The sequence below is a fragment of the Hippopotamus amphibius genome, chromosome 5 (assembly GCF_030028045.1).
Source record: "Hippopotamus amphibius kiboko isolate mHipAmp2 chromosome 5, mHipAmp2.hap2, whole genome shotgun sequence".
NCBI lineage: Eukaryota > Metazoa > Chordata > Mammalia > Artiodactyla > Hippopotamidae > Hippopotamus > Hippopotamus amphibius.
The window spans coordinates 130,073,404-130,088,393 of NC_080190.1; the positions used below are offsets into that span (position 1 = coordinate 130,073,404).

The 14,990-nt window shown below is 37.8% G+C and overlaps 1 long non-coding RNA gene across 1 annotated transcript in view; it reads right to left on the bottom strand.

Annotated features, from left to right (window-relative positions):
- LOC130853050 (uncharacterized) overlaps window positions 1-13,910 on the bottom strand; it is a 138,459-nt gene extending 124,549 nt beyond the window's left edge. The window contains exon 1 of the long non-coding RNA XR_009053654.1: window positions 13,785-13,910. This is a non-coding gene — a long non-coding RNA (uncharacterized LOC130853050). The remainder of the gene's footprint in view (window positions 1-13,784) is intronic.
- Between the last annotated feature and the right edge of the window lie 1,080 nt (window positions 13,911-14,990).

A 14,990-nucleotide genomic window follows, 5' to 3' on the forward strand; every position in this document is an offset into this window, starting at 1 on the left:
ACTCTGGGGAAAGAAAGAAAAACATTTACTTTCCTATCTTTTCATTTTTAAGAAAAAAAAATGTTAATCTCCCTAAGGAATTTGGCTTGACTGTTGGAACTTAAGTAGGAAAAGGGGGAGAGCAACTTTATAATTTATATAATCAAGGGTTAGTGACAGGCCAGATTGCTGTCACAGAGCTCCACAATGGTCTCCACAACGATTTTCCATCTTTTCCTATATGATTTGAAATTCATATCAGAAAACTAACATGATGAGTAATGATTCAAAGGAGACTTTCTCTAGAGAAATTTCTCTTATGACAGCTGTTAATTGTTAATGTGCCCTCATCTTCTCAATTAGTTTTCAGAACGGATTCATTTACCAAACATACTGCTTGACCCCTTGGCCCTGAGAGGAAAGTTATATAATCAAAGTTGCAAATCTATACATTTCCACCAGGTCAGAGAATGTAAGACTCTAGGCATGAACTATCTTCAGCTGTGGCCTAGAGTGTATGTGTGTGTGTGTGTATGAGAGAGAGAGAGAGAAAGAGAACAAAGGAGGGAGAGAGAGAGAATGAGAGGGAAAGACTGTGCTTGTGAATGTACATGAGTATATGCAGGTATATGTGGCTGGTAGGGGAGAGAAATGTCTTACATGACAAAGGGATAACTCTTTTTTTTTTTTTCTGACCTCAGAGAAAGCTGTGATGTAATGAACAGTCCTGTGCTTAAACCCGGGGGGTTAGAATTCAAATTCCATTTCTGTCTAATTATGAGGTCTTGGGAAGGTGCTGGATGTGTCAGTCATACGAGGGTGAGTCAAAAACTATCTGCACTCTGGCTGTGCAGCCAACAGAAGTTTTAATATAACTGGAGTGAGGATAATTTTTGACTTACCCTTGTAATTCCTGCCCCCTTCACATTTTCCTCAAAGGGAACCTGCTCCTCACCAAAGATCTGGTGGCTAAGCAGCAATATTGGACTTTGTAAAGTTCCTCTCCCTGAATGCAGATGATCGCACCAGAAGTCTGCACCTGATTCCAGCGCAATGAATCACTAAGATATCCAACGACCTGTGAGCCTGGCTCAAAGAAATAATGGGAGCTAGCTCTCTCTGTCTCTCTCTATCTGTCTCTCTCTCATTCTCTTCAAAGTCTTCCAGGAGTGCTGGGAGCCATTACTAGAAGTCATGAGCTATAGCTGGAGCTTTTTAAAAAGGACGTGATAGCTTAAAATATATGAAATCATGATTTTGAAAGGAAGCACCTGATAACAGGACAGAAAGAAAAAGGCAAACAAAGGGTAATTGTACCTGTTAGTGACAATGTGCTGGGGTAGTTCATGCCTCTAACATACCTTGACATTCAGAATGATGCCTTGGTTTCATCTTCATGACTCAACCTTCTGAGTTCTTGGCTTTTCCCAAGATTTTTGTTTTCATTCCATTTAGAATCCCAACAATAACCGCCTTTAGTTGAGTTTTCTTGGAGGGGAAATGGAATCTCTTCAACACTCAAAACCATGTGGCTAAATGGGTTCTTGATGACTATGTATCTCATAAGGGAAACTCTTTAGGTGACAAAAATCTGGCTGAGTTTTGATAACATTCCTTGCAAACAACTAGGTGTGGTTCCATCTTCTATAGTTACAACACTCTGTTGCGGGAGGGATTTCATCTATACATAACATCGAACCAGGCTAACCAGAACAGGCAGATTTTGGATGGTGTCTTGGAATTTTAAACCCAGTTTGGATATTTAGCTAGTGCTATCACATTTTGTTTCTTCACGTAAGTCTCATCTACCATATTTTTCTCTTTGGGGCCTCTTGTGGGCTCATCTTCTTCTGAGGCTACTGTGAAACACAGAATCTCTGACTTTTCTTTAACATTCATAATCCCTTTTCAATCAACCCTGAACATCCTGGCCTTTCTGGATCTGTCTCATACCTACTCTTTCCATGCATAGGTTCTTTTTAAGAAAACTAAAAAAGGAGAGGAGATGGTCATAAGAACTAAGTATCTACTCAGAATTTGCCTGGAAGTACCTATTCAGATATTGCAAAGAAGGAAACATAGCTAGCTACACCTATTTGAAAATTAGAATTTGGCATAAAAGATTATTATCTCATGTCTCTTTGTGCTCAGCATGGAGTCCATGGCCTGAATATGTGGGTAAAGATCAGAGAAAATTATAGAATTGTTTTAATGCAAGAACTTTAACAGTGACAGCAACAACCATTTTTAATTATTTTTAATCATTAATATGCATAAGCCACTTGATAGATCAATTAGTTTTCACAACAAACTTATTAGGAAAGTATTCTTTCCATACTAATCTTATTCTAAAATAAGAGAAATAAAAATGCTTAAAGTCACAAGGCAAGAATGCGGCAATCCTGGACTATTAAACATGGTCTAGTTCCAAATTCCTTGCTTTTTTGCCCTACACATAATTGATTTCTTTTACCTTACTTCCTCTGTTAAAAATGATCAAACCCACTTCTTCAAGCTTTGTTGACACCAGCTGCTGGTGGCAGAGGTCCTCATAAACACTCAGTTCATTCACTCAAGCGGGACGCACTGACTCAGCTCCCAGGGTCTGTATGGAGGAATGAATTTCCCTTTCCCTTGTGCCTCTGGCATTCTATCAAAACTTGACTACTTTTTCTATAACCAACCCCCAAGCTAAGCTTGATGTGTCTGCCCTGTGACTAGTAATGATTGCTGCTTAAGCAGTCAGAGACTGGCTAAACAGTGGCTCAACAAACGCTATGCCAAGCCCATATATGATACAAAGAAGACTACCTGAAGCTAACTGAAATTAGGTATTCACAAGTCTTCCGATTTGAGCTTTTAAAAACTGAGTTCTTTAAAAAGATTAGGATAAGAGAAAAGAAATCTTACATTGGTATAGGCTTTGTTAACAGTGGTCCCCAAATTTACTGTGCTTTGGAATCACTTGGACATATTTTTAAAAATTACTGATGCCTAGCTCCCACTCTTAGAATTGTGATTTCATTGTCACCTGAACATTGGGATTTTTAAAAGCTTCCCAGGTGATTCTACAATGGGAACCAGTGGTTTATTGTCTCAATGCCAATGACTGAGAGATGTGAATGCAAGCAGATACTACTCCATATCATGTTAGAATTAGCCAAACAAAATACACAGTTGCCATAGTCAGGCAGTCTGCACTTGCTAAATTTATAGGCAGTTGCAAGATTTTGTGTCTGTAAAAATGGAAGAGTATCTATCTATTGAGAACGTTAGGAAGTTTAAATAAAATCTGACTTTAAAGGCACTTTGAACAGTGTTTAATAAAGTGCTACCATTACTTATCTATCTATCTATCTATCTATCTATCTATCTATCTATCTATCATCTATCATCATCTATCTATCTATCTATCTATCTATCTATCTATCTATCTATCATCTATCTATCTATCTATCTATCTATCTATATCTATTATGTAACTCAATTATATCACACATCTCATTGTGTCATATTTACTTACTGTTATTTATTTACTGTTTTCCTCATTAGCTTTACAAACTTCAGGCAGATGGAATCATGGCTTTCATCTTTCTTTCCTAGTATCTAGTGCAGGGTTTGGTTCACTGAAAACAACCAATCAGAATTTGTTGCACAGATAAGTGTACAGATGAACCTAAATAAGTAGCATAGTGAGGTGGAAAGGACAGTGAAAATGAAAACCAAAAGCTAGGATTTGAATTGTACCTCTGCCATTCATTAGCTTTGTGGGCATAAAGAGGTCCCTAGCTATTTGAGGATTTGATTTCTTCATCTGTAGCCCTTAGGCAATGACTGCTCATTCACTGTGTCCTGATCTATGCTAGGCATTAGGGCTATGGAGATGAATAAGACACAAGTCCCTCTCTGGATCTGCTTCCAGCATCATGGAAAAGAAAGGTGATTTCCCTCCTCTCTTCCTTTCCTGGGCTGAGAATTGTCTTGTCATTAAATAATAGCAATGATAATAAGACAATAGCATCTTACTTCAAGAGTTCCCATTGTCATACCCTTAGTACTCATCTCTCTTTTTTTCCCCTTAAATAATAGTATAAGGTGCTAGAACTGGCAAAATCAGAAACTTAGTAAGATGCAAATAACTACTAAACCAAACCTGTGAATAAATAATAGTTTTTGAGAGCATTTATCACATTCATTTCATCTGAAAAAAAATTCAGTTTTTAATAACATTCTCTGAAGAATAAGACAGGAATAAGACAAATAAAACTTTTACGGTGATTTCACATGAAGTGTTTCTTTGAGTTTATAGACAGTCTATGTATTCAAAGTGAAGATTTTTAAATGTTTAAATCTTCAGCCCCAAAACATTTTCATCTGAAATGAATAGGTATTTGGTATGACTTGTACCTAGGTTACTTGTCTAAATTACTGAAGTTACATAAAAGGGGAAAAAAGTTACCCATGTCTTAACTCTCTCACATAGATCCTGTAAATATTTTAAAATCTTTCTTGCACATGTTCTTTGTTTTCCATCAATAAGATCAAGGCACATACAAAAAATTTTTCCTCCTTTGTTTACCTAACATACTCTCAACAGAATGTTTTAGAAAAAACACAAAGAGATCCAGTTCAAATCCAGCCTCTACCACCTACTAGCTGTGTCAATTTGGGCATGTTATATAAGTAAGCAGTCATCTTCAGTTTAGTCATCCATTAAATAGAGATATTAGGACTTATTGGAATATTGTGAGGATTTTATTAATTACTTTTTTAATTGTATAGCATAACATTTATTTAATTGTAGAGTTAATTTACTTACATGTCATGTTAAAACATTTGAAGCAATACAGAAGTTCCATAAATATAGATGTTCCCTTCAAGAATATTTTTCTTCCATTCTTACCCAAAAAACAAACTTTGCAATGTCAAATGGTGTCCCCACATTAATATTCTTTCCTGAGAGCAGTGTTCTTGGAAGTAAAGGGATCCAAAATACACCACTACGGAGTTTTTTGTTTTTGTTTTTTCTGAGCTCCCCTTATCTCTCTAAAATCAAAGGCATCAAAGTAATTCATCTATCACAAATTTCCTCCCTGGGAGCTTCAAAACCAGGAAAGATTGACTCCTAGCACTTGAGACAAGAAATTGGCACCAGGATAAGAAACTGCCTAACAAACATTGCCACAAAACTATCCTACCTCCCTCCTATTTCTTGAAGGGCCCATTTATCATTCCTAAAAGTTATTCATTTTCCCGTAAGGGCCCTTCTCTCCTCTCGTTCTATTCAGAGGATATATATGAGCCCCAAATTTTAACTGTCTCCTTGAGTCACATTTTTCTGTGAACACCCATAAAAATATATATGAATAAAAAGTCTTTTTTCTCTTGCTAAAAAAAAACCTCCTAAGCACAATTCTTACTACGTCAACCACTGATTAAGAAAAAAAAAAAAAAATGACATGGCTTGCTAACTCATTATCTACATAATTAATTCTGCCCTAAACCACAAGCTTTCCCAACCATAATCACCACAGCCTTCTCCTCCTCAGACACCTAGCCTCTGCACCAGGAGTATTGGATATCTGCGCCGTTCCCCAAACACAGCCCCACTTTCCCTCATCTGTGCTTGTGCTCACTCTTATCCCCTCACCTCCCACGGCATTTATTTTACTTCTTATATAATGCTAAAACTATTCTACCTAATACCAAAAATTTTTTGTATAAATATATTTTCCTAACAGTATGATAGGTTTATTGAAGGCAAAGATGGTGCTTTACTTCTCTTTGTATTCTTCCCAGGTCTTAGCAGATGGCCTCACTCATAATGAATGTATTCTAGGAGCTTGCAGAATTGAAATTACTTATTTGACATTAAGTAGACAGCATAAGTGAAATATGGTTTTCCATTTTTCAACTAGTTATGATGAGAGATATTAACATGGGCTCCCAAGTGATTGTGCTCGAAGTTAACAGAATTCAAACAATTTGCCCACTTGCAAAGCAGCTAAGGTCATAGAGCCCAGTGTCAAAAGAAAGGCAAAGAGCATCCTGAAAGAATTTGCACAAACTGAGCTCTTTGAGCTGCCTTATTATCTGAGATGGCATAAAGACAGGGATGGGAGGCAACGTAGACTAGTAGTTGGGTGCAAGAATTCTAGAACAACACCACTTGGGTTTGATTATGACTCTATTAATTACTGCCTCAGGGCCCTTGGGAAAGTAACTGGACCTCTCTATACATCATATGCAAGTTAAGGATGGGCTTTGTGTGAAGACCAAATGAGTTGATATATGTGAAGCACATAGGACAGTACCAGTCACAATATAAATGCTATACGTAAGTGATTATAAGCAAATAAGGAACATGTGTCTTACAGAAACTCCTTAGGAAGAGGAAAAGTGAAAATACAGACAAAAGAGATGATAAGTGATAAAGCAGCGATCTATAACTGTTTTTTTATAGTGTGATTCCCAAAAAATCTGTAACAGAATATCTACAGGCTTAGTAAATGCAAAGTTCTGAGTTCTATACCAAAACCATTGATTAGACTTTATAAGAGGGACGGAGGAATCCCAGAAGTTGCATTTTAAGCATTCCCAGGTGGTTCTGATGTAGTTTAAGAACTACTTGTCCAGAGCCCTGATGCTCAAAATGTGGCCCAAGGAGTGGCATCAGCATCACCTGAAAGCATGTTAGAAATGCAGAATCTCAGCCCCACCCCAGACCCACTGAATCTGCATTTTCACAAGCCCCAGGTGATTCATAGACATATTAAAGTTTGAGAAGTCTTGGTTTTATTTATTTATTGGCTTTGTTGGGTCTTCATTGCTGCACACGGGCTTTCTCTAGTTGTGGAGAGCGGGGGCTGGCTTCTCACTGCAGTGGTTTCTCTTGTTGTGGAGCACGGGCTTTAGGTGTGTGGGCTTCAGTAGTTGTGTCACGTGGGCTCAATAGTTGTGGTTTGCGGGCTCTAGAGTACAGGCTCAGTAGTTGTGGAGCTAGGGCTTAGTTGTTATGCGGTACGTGGGATCTTCCCAGACCAGGGATCAAACCTGTGTCCCCTGCACTGGCAGGTGGATTCTTAACCACTGACACAAGGAAGTCCAAGAAGCCTTGGTTTTAGAAGATAGATACTTAGGGAATATAATCTGTCCATAAAGAGGGGATTTATTTTATACAGGAGAAGAGGACCTCTTCCTTTAAGACTAGAGAGAAATAAAAGATAGAAGTTGTACATAGAAGTTGTATATATAAATGAATATATATTCATTTACTGATGCAGCACAACAAGTATGTGTTTGATGCCTACCACATGCGAGACACTGCTTCGGTACTGAAGAACAACACACACATGGTCTACAGATAAACTCTGAAGTCCCATAGGCTTAGTCCCATTGAAGTTTATTTCTCAATAAAAATCAACAAGGATATTCTTGGATGGCAAGTGGAGCTCCATAGGATCACTCAGGAACTAGGTCCCATCTGTGACTCTGTCCTCCTGGGGTGCAAGAGTCCTCTCTATATCCTATGCATGTGGCTCATTGTGGAAGAACAGAGTTCAGAGGATCTCATGAGAGGTATCCACAGGTGCTGCCTGGAAGCAGGATGCATCCCTTCTGCCCACATACTGCTGGCTGCAGCTTAGACGCATGCTCACCCTAACAGTAAGTCTAAAATGAGCTAGATGTGTGGCCCACAGGAAGATGCCAATTGGGTTTTGGTGAACACATGGCAGCCTCTGACATGACCAGCTGAAAGCTGAGGGTGCAGACTACAAGGGAGAGAAATAAAGAACCAGAAAGTATAAAGTTAGTATTGACAGTCAAGTAAGAAACCTCAGTTAGAAGAGATACTTGGTGCACAATTCATGATCATACAGACTCCTTTTAGAATAAGATTTAGCTAAATTTTTAAAAAGTAAGTTACATGTTAATTCATCTAGCCTTGGCAATGAACTTCCTCCAATTTACAAGTGGGAAAAATGAGGCATAGCGACATTAAGTAACTTGCCCAAGTTAGTAAGTAGCAGAGTCAGGATTCAAATTTAGAATCTCGTATGCTTAACCATTATGCAACACTGCCTTGTCCTAGCCCGCCTCACAGGGGCTGGGTTCTAAGAGTTGAGAAGCCATGTAGAATCTGACAAGAACATTATTTTTTAAACAGAACTTACACTGGAGTACCATGTTTAAATCAATAAACAGAGAATGACAAATTACTACCTTGGAAAAATATATATTTGCTTTGGTTAGTACATATAGCCCTATCCATGAGATTTCTTTTGGTTGTAAGCAACAAAAAGTAATTCTGATTAATTGAAACAGATAATAAATTTTTTAAAATAATGCCAGGCAACTCATGGAATAACAGGAAGGCTAGAGATATAGAAGCTTCTTCTTAGTACTATCGTGAATTTTGTTTTATGTCATTTCTGTGTCTTAGCCTAGATTCTCTTGAAAACAGAGCCTGGGACAAAGGTGAATGAATAGGTAGAATATTCTGGAAGTGATCTCAGGGAAACAGGGAAAACCAACACTAGAATGAGTTACTGAGTTGGCTACCACCATGGACACCTCTGAGGAATCTTAGAAAATGCTCTCAAAGATATCTTCCCAATAGATACAAGGGTAACACATCATCTTCCACCTTCTGCAGGTCGAGTGGACCCATGGGTGTTAACTTCTCTTTCACTTTGTAGTGAAAAGTCCCACATCAGAGAAACTCCAGGTCAGGAAGCAAACAGTATACCCTGTAGGCCTGAGGGGAGGTGATGTCATGTTGCATCTGGTAAGGAAGGTAGATGACACAAAACTTTCGCTAAGGTAATCGCCAGAGGAAGAAGTGAGGCTTAGAGGATCCAAAGTGGCTTATACTGTACAAAACCTGCTCAGCATCTTATGGCTTGACCCGTAGTGAGTACTGAGTAAACAACGTCAGGCCATAAGACTGGCTCTGGCTAGGCAGAGGGACGAGAACAAGACTCCCAGGTTATTCTACAGTGGCTATGATGGGGAGGTGGGGGACATTTTCAGTGGCACTGAAGAGCAAGCTAAGTGGCCTGGTCCTTGAAGATGGACCATGATTCCTTATCACTAAATGTCCTCTCTTTCCAATTTCAACTTACTTGAATGTTAATTACTAAAAATTTAGTCCTAAAATGATGTAATCAAATAGGCAGTTCCCTGCTCTGAGTGGATAAAATGAATTGCCCTTCTTTCAAAATCACTTATATCCAATCTCTACATTTTTTCCTTGATTGGAAGACTCACACAGACGAGTACAAATCATAATGCAAAGCCATACATGTGCATAATGCATATACTGTAGTCTCTTTAAATGAAGGGCTCTTGATTAAAGGCGGATGACGAGAAAGATGAAAATGGGGCAGGATAATCTCTGGAGCATCTTTTTAAAGTCTGCTGGTCAGAGATAATCACCCTGCAACTTTGCATTTCAGAGTAGCAAGACCTTACAAACTGAAATCATGTTGAAAACATATGGTCTCCTTGTCAAACCATCGTTGAGTACATCTGGAAATCAAAACTTAGAAGGAAGAAGACCAGGCATTTTCTCTTGACAGAGACCATTAAGAAGTTTCTTCAAACAAACTAGAGGAGAAAAGGGGGAAGTGAAAGATTTTGATAAATTTTTGTGGCCTTTCCTCTGGATATTTTGAAACAGGTCACATCACAGAGCTTTCTTGCTCTCCTCTCCTTTCCCAGCTTGGTATATTTAACTATAAGAAACACTGTTTCTGGTCTTGGGAGTCCAGATTTTCAGAAAATTTGTTTTGCAATCAGAGGGGAAACTGAGAAATAACCATTTCAATGTTTGAAATGGATTTATTTTTGCCATGAAAAATCTTAATAAGGAAAAACAGAGATGAAATGCAAATGGTTTCAACAAATGTGAATTAGGATGCCTTACTTTGGAAAATTAGACACTACCTGGTTTCTGTAAAGAGTCAGTTGGGCAGGAAACAGATGTGCGTTTCAACTCTCACCGGACTGCCAAAGAAAGGACTGTTTCAATAGATGTTTGCTGTATTAACTACAGAAACATAAAGGCTATAACAATTTCAAACTACTTTTCTCAGGGATTAAAATAGTTTAATGATGTAATTAAATTAGATTCTTGAATGGAAAGGCAACCTCCTCAGAAAGAATATATGTGCCCTGACATTTGGGAAGAATATAAGGAGGTACAAAGGGTAAAATTGTCTACTGCTCTGTAAGTCTTCTTCAGTTGGATAATTTAGACACTTGCTGTACCTAATTTTAGCAATTTACCCCAGCATTTGGCTTAGCATGAAACACAAATAAAGTAATAGATCTAAAAAATGACTACATTGATAGAAACCACTATATAGATATAGGCAGTGGCCATTTACCATATTTTTGTGCCCCCCCCCAAAAAAATAGAAATGATAAATCTTAGCCTTAAAAAGATTACCAATCAACTAGAAATAGTTGTTCCTATTTCCCTGAACCAATGTGGGTGGAAGCCCTTAGCCACATACCACGAATAGCCTGCTTGGTCTTCTGTAGCAGACTTGGAATATGAGATGAGGTCAGAGAGGCAGAGAAGAGCCAGATGTAGGAGAAGAAAAGCGCCCCAGAGCCAGACCCGTGGGCCTCGTAGGGCTTCAGAGGTTTTTTTTTCATTAGATAAGAAATTATGCTGAAGAAAAACTGCTCGAATTTTAAGTAGAGGAGTAACATGACTAAGTTAATCTTCTTTAAAACATTGTTTTGTTTACTGGTGGAGAACGGATTCTAGGGAGCAAAGATTGGAAGCTGAGAGTAGCTTGAGTAAGCATGATGGTGGACTACATTGAAACCTGTGTGTTAACATTTTGCTTAAAGGGATTTCATCTATCTGGAATTAGTGAATCGAGTTACAAATGCACTTTTATTTGTTGCTTTTGAGATATGTGTATATTATATATATATATACATATATATGTAATACAATTGTTGAGTGGTTTAAAGAAAAGGAGGTTTATTCGCCTCATATTGCAAAAAATCCAGATGCACCTCACGATTGCTCGATATGCTATACTTTCAGTTCTCTCAATCACATTCCAGTCAGAAGAAAGGACAGAGGGGAAAGAGGAGAAAGCCTTTCCCTAAAAAGGGTTTTACCTTTAATGTAGAAAGGTCAGGAAAGTATTTCTCCAAAAAACTGTGTCACATGGCCAACCCTAACTATAAGGAAGGCTGAGAGATTAAATATTGTTATCCAGACACTTTGCCATCCTGAACAAAGCCAGAAATCTCTTAGTACAAAAAAAGTAGTAGTAGCTAACAGATAGAGACAAGCAGGCTCTGCCACTCTACTACTGGTACTATCTATCCTATATGCTTACCTGAAACATAGCAATGAGCTGCAACATGAAAACCATTAACACTTTTGCAGATAACACTTTAAAATTCTGACAGTGAAGATATGTCCATCATCTGTAAAATGATGTACTTAGTGAATCATTACAGTAAATAATCTGTAATATATGTATTTAATTTGAGAAAAGAATCTTCAAAATAATAACATATTGTTTTCATACTTGGAGTGTACTTTTCTTAGGCAGTGTAGTATTTCAGCACCCATTATATTGTGTTCTTTAGTCAACTGGCAAATGGGATCACCGTTGCTAATCCAGATGTAGACATTTTGGTCCCTCACTTTTGGTACTATTGTTTCTTTCTGTCCTAGAATTCTATTATTAACAACAAGATTGCACTAAGTAAAGCCATCCAGAAAGATGCTAGCAGGCTCAAATTATACGAAAAGTTTTACAAAAATTAAAATGACAAACTAAAATGTAAAGTTAGATTCAAGTTTGTTTAGAACTGGTGAAAAACAGTCACTTTTCTAAGTCTAAAAGATTGCTACAATAAACAAAATGAGTGAGGTTTATTTGGAGGACTAGAGTAGTTCTTAAGTATTACAATTTGATGCTATGTTGTTTAATGCTGGTGTAAAATGTTCAGTAAAAAGTTATAATATATACATATATAATATGATTTGTGTGTATATATACATGTGTGTGTTTTATGATTCCATATTCTCTATTATGATTTTTTCACTTTCATGGCAAGTATTTTTCAATTAAATGCCTCTTCAGTTTTACAATAAAGTCAGCAGGAAAATAGCACTCAGTTTACTGCAATGAAATTATTCCATAAAACGTTCCTTCTTTTTTTTTTAATTTTTATTGGAGTATAGTTGATTTACAATGTTGTGCTGTTTTCTGCTGGCCAGCAAAGTGAATCAATTATATATATATATATATATATATATATATATATAACACATATAGGTAATTACAGAGTATTGAGTAGCGTTCCCTGTGCTGTACAACAGGTCCTTATTAGTTATCTATTTTATATATAGTAGTGTGTATATGTCAATCCCAATCTCCCAATTTATCCTTCCTCCTCTTCCCCTCCTTGGTAACCATAAATTTGTTTCTACATCTGTGACTCTATTTCTTTTTTGTAAATAAGTTCATTTGTACCATTTTTTTAAATTCCACATATAAGTGATATACTTGTCTTTCTCTGACTTACTTCACTCAGTATGACAATCTCTAGGTCCATCCATGCTGCTGCAGATGGCATTATTTCATTCCTTTTGATGGTTAAGTAATATTCCATTGCACATATGTACCACATCTTCTTTATCCATTTATCTGTTTATGGACATTTAGATTGCTTCCATGTTCTGGTTATTGTAAATAGTGCTTCAATGAACACTGGGGTGCATGTATCTGTTCAAATTATGGTTTTCTCTGGATATATGCCCAGGAGCAGGATTTCTGGATCATATGGTAGCTGTGTTTTTGGTTTTTTAAGGAACCTCCATACTGTTCTCCATAGTGGATGTACCAATTTACATTCCCACCAACAGTGTAAGAGTTTTCCCTTTCCTCCACATCCTCCATGAAAGGTTTCTTCTAAATTGCCTAAAAGATATAGGATTGATCTGTGTGAGTTGTGGGAATCTAGCTGTATAGGCTTTTAAGATTCTAGCTCTAGGATTCCATGTTTCTATTATCTAGAGGTATTCCTACATTTATGAAAGCAGAACTGAATCATGTCTAATCTGAAGTATGTATATATTTTACTTGGATAAAACTGAGGAGGAAAGAAGAGAAGTTGACTGCTTTAGTAACTCCATGAGGATACCACTGTGATAGCTAGTCTCTGACGATAGTCACACTGATGATCCACACCTCCTGATATGCAAATCTATGCGTAGTCCCCTCCCCTTGAGTCCAGGCTGACCCTATGATTCATCAGGCTCACCCTATGACTGACCTATAGAACACAGTGAAATTAACGCTTCATGACATAGGCTATATGTAAAAAGCCTTGCAGCTTCTACTAGGGTCTCTTTGGAACATTTGTTTTAAGGGAAGACACTTGTTATGTGAGAAGAGAGACTACCCTAAGATTTCCATGCTCTGAGGAAGCTAAGATAGCTATGTGAGAGGCCACATAATGGGAGAGAGGCTGAACAGCCTGAGCTATTCCAGCCATCCTAGACCAGTTGCCAGATGTTCAAGTGAAGAAACTATTTGCCATATCCAGCCCAGTCAAGCTATCCTATGACTCCAGCCCAGCCACCATCTGACTGGAAACAGATGGTGAGATTCCAAATGAGCACTGATCATCAGAACAAAAAGAGAAATTAAAACCACAGAAATGTATGGCCCCCCAGTTCCAGAAGCTAGAAGTCCAAAATCAATGTGTCAGCAGGGTCATGCTCCCCCTGAAAGCTCTAGGGGAGGATCCTTTCCTACCTCCTCCTAGTTTCCGGTGGTTGCTGGCAATCCTTGGTATTCTTTGGCTTCTTGATGCATTGCTCCAATCTCTGCTCCCATCTTCACATGATGTTTCCCTCTCTATGTATTTGTGTCTGAATTTACCTCTTCCTATAAGAACATCAGTCATTGAATTAGGGCACCCCCTAATCCAGTATGACCTCATTTTAGCTTGATTACATCTTTAAGGACCCTATTTTCAAATAAGGTCATATTCACATTCCTCCTGGTGGTTAGGACTTCAATTTATCTTTTGGAAGACACAAATCAACCCACACCACCATCTAATGCGTTCCTTGCTCAAAGCCATTACAATGGTCTCACACAATTTTCTTCCACAATCTATCTGAATTCTTCTCACACTTCTCATTATGCTTCCCTGTCTTACAGGGCATGCTCTCCCCTCAGGGCCCTTTAACCTACTATGATCCTTTTGCTTGTTACCCTCTTTCCTGAGACACCTCCTCTCCACCTTCCATCCCGTTTCAGGTCTTTATCACTTCCTCAGCGAGGCCTTCCTTGACCACCCTATTTAAAATTTTCTTACTACCCTTCACCATCTGACACCCTTATCCCTCTTCGTGGCACCATTTTTCTCCCCTGATGAGGCTATAGCTGTTATCATCCCGATTTCACATTAAGCTGAAATATCTTGCTCAAAATCAGGGAACTAAGAGAAGGAAATGGAGAAGCTGACTCCTTGCAAGCTTACTCCAGAACTTGTTCTCTTTGCATTCTATGAAGTCTTTTAATGATTATTTTCTATATTTAATTCATTACCCACCTGGCTAGGATGTAAAAGGCCCAGGCTTAGTGACAATCAATAGATTGTCCAATGAAGAATAAATTGTACCTTGCCTCATTTAAACAATTTTTTTCAGCATTCATTAAAGTCTGGCTTTCCCTGAAAGACTCAGCGTGGAAATTCTGAGCATGAGGGTATAAACTAATATTTTTGTTTTCCTTAACTAGTTATCCAGAAGCTGACAGAGCAAAAAATCAAGGAGTTCCCATCATGTCCATATTACTGGGGGGTTCTGAAGCCTAAAGAATAGCATGAACCCATAGTTAAATGATTTACTTCACCAAGCAATATTGTTTATATAAAAAATTAATCAAGAATAATTGCCAATGGCACCATTTCTAAACATAGTCTAATTTATTGGTATGATGTCACATAGGCAA